The sequence below is a fragment of the Lolium perenne genome, chromosome 6 (assembly GCF_019359855.2).
Source record: "Lolium perenne isolate Kyuss_39 chromosome 6, Kyuss_2.0, whole genome shotgun sequence".
Lineage (NCBI taxonomy): Eukaryota > Viridiplantae > Streptophyta > Magnoliopsida > Poales > Poaceae > Lolium > Lolium perenne.
The window spans coordinates 135,973,832-135,976,428 of NC_067249.2; positions in this window are offsets into that span (position 1 = coordinate 135,973,832).

A 2,597-nucleotide genomic window follows, 5' to 3' on the forward strand; every position below is an offset into this window, starting at 1 on the left:
CAACCCATTATCGAGCATAAATACTCCCTCTTGGAGTCGCTAGCATCTACTTGGCCAGATCATCTACTAGAAACAGAGAGCACACAAGATCATAATAACATAATACATAATCTCAACCAAAGCAATCTCTCTATAGATCGGATCCACATCAAACCAACATGTAGCAATTACAAATAGATGATCTTGATCATGTTAGGCTGCTCACAAGATCTATACATTAAGCACAACAAGGAGAGGACAGCCATCTAGCTACTGCTATGAACCCATGGGCCCGTGGAGAACTACTCACGCATCACCTCGGATGAAGACATGGCAATGTAGAGGTCTCCGGCGGTGATTTCCCTCTCCGGCAGGGTGCCGGGATGGACTGCAGAACCCTCCCGAACTAGGGTTTCGGTTAACGGTGGCGTCGAAATTTTCGTGAATGGAGGCTCTCGTCTCTGGGGTTTTCCCGATACGAGGAATAAATAGGCGGAAGGGCGAAGCAAACGAGGCGACGAGGCGCCAGTACAAGGGCCAGGCGCGGCCAAGGGTGGCGCCATGCCTGCCCTATGTACTGCCACTTGGCAGCTCTCCTGCGCGTGTCCTTTTGGCTCCGTCCTCATCCCGGAAAAATACGACTCTGGGCTTTTGTTTCGTCCAATTCCGAGAAACTTTCATGTACAACTTTTCTGAAACACAAAAACAGCAGAAAACAACACTACTAGGAAAAGGCCTAGCCGTAAAAAGCTACCAGTGGCGCACCACTTTACTGGTGCTCCACTGCTATATAGCAGTGGCGCACCAAAAAGTGGTGCTCCACTAGTAACTTCTTACCAATGGGGCACTACTAGATTGATAGGCCACTACTAAGTTTTGAGCTGAATTACAGATGGGTCTCAGGTTAGCAGTGGCGCACCACATATAGGTGCGCCATTGCTATTCAAAATAGCAATGGCGCACCTATATGTGGTGCGCCACTGTGCTGCAAACAGCAATAGCGCACTGTAACGTGATGTGCCATTGTGTACCGCATCGCTTGGAAACCGCACCGCACTGCACATCACTCCACCATCCCCACCATCAGAGAGAAAGTGCCCACCGACAGGCGACAGCCAACACACCGTGAGTGGCCACGCACCCACCACGGACCCGATCCAGTTTCTCTCACAGACTCCCAATCCAGTTTCTCTCACCCTCGCTCTCCTCTCCCGATCTAGTTTCTCTCTCCTCTCCTCTGCTCTCCAATCCCCTCGTCGAGCGCGCCCCCACAGGAGAAGAGCGGAGCGCCACCCCAGCGCCGCCGGCGGGTCCGTGGTTCCGGCCCGTGCCCCACCTTGCAGCACGCGCGCGCGCACCTCCTCTTCGTCCTGGGCCAACGTTGAGGAGGAAGAGGAGGCCAAGGCAGAGGCAGAGGCTGACCTCGCCGCCGCCGCCCCTCCTCTTCGTCCGCCGTCACCGAGCCGGAGTTGGAAGTGTTGAGGAGGAAGAGGAGGCCAAGGCAGATGCCGACCTCACCGCCGCCGCCCCTCCTCTTCGTCCGCCGTCACCGAGCCAGAGTTGGAAGCGCAGACGAAGCAGATCGAGTATCTCTCACTCACCGTGGCGGCAACGGCGCATTTGGTTGACCTCGGGCGGCACGGTGTACGAGTCGGCGACGACCTTCGAGGACGTGAACCTCACGCCCGAGCTGCTCAAGGGGCTGCACGAGGAGATGGGCTTCAGCCGCCCCAGCAAGATCCAGGCCATCACCCGACCTCAACGCCCTGCTCCATCTCTCGCGACAGCCAGGCGACCAGGCACCAGCGGCGCCGCCCATCCACGGCGCACGACAACAGCGCAGCAGCCGCGCAAAGTCCATGCGCACGCGGAGGCGACGGTCTACCGGCGGCGGCAGGTCAACTACGGGCAAGGATGCGGTTGCAGGACTTGATTGCTTTTCTGTTTTAGGTTTTAGGGTGGTTTCTGTAAATTTTCTCTGTAATTTTATTTTACTTCTCTGTAAGTTTATTTTAACTGCTATGTAAGCAAATTAATTAATGTAATTACCTGGATAATTTGAACGGCACTTTTTTTGTTTCAAACGATGGTTAGGAGTGGCGCATGTCACATGTCACGAATGGCGCACTCATCTTCTTTTTAATTGATTGTGATGATCAGGGGTGGCGCATGTGAATGCCAGCTGTGGCACACTCACATTCGTTTTGCTTTTTTGGGATTGTAAGGGTGGCGCACGTGTAAAGTTAGTAGTGGCGCACTAGGTGCTGCGCCACTGCTATTTCAATTACTAGTGGCGCACTAGTGGTGCGCCACTACTAAAAGTTAGCAGTGGTGTGATAGTAGTGGCGCACTAGTGGTGCGCCACTGATAGCAAAAACATGTGCGCCACTGATAACCTGTTTTCTAGTAGTGCAAGAACTGGCACTGTGACACTGCGTTAATAGGTTAGTCCCAGAAAATGCTAAAAAGTGTGGAAAAGTGCACATAAAATATATAAAAATTGTAACAAAACAAGCATGGAGCATCAAAAATCATAGATACGTTTGGGACGTATCAGGCACATACAAGCAAGTGAACATACAAAAAAAGCTTTAGAAGAGAGGGAGGAGGAAATAAAG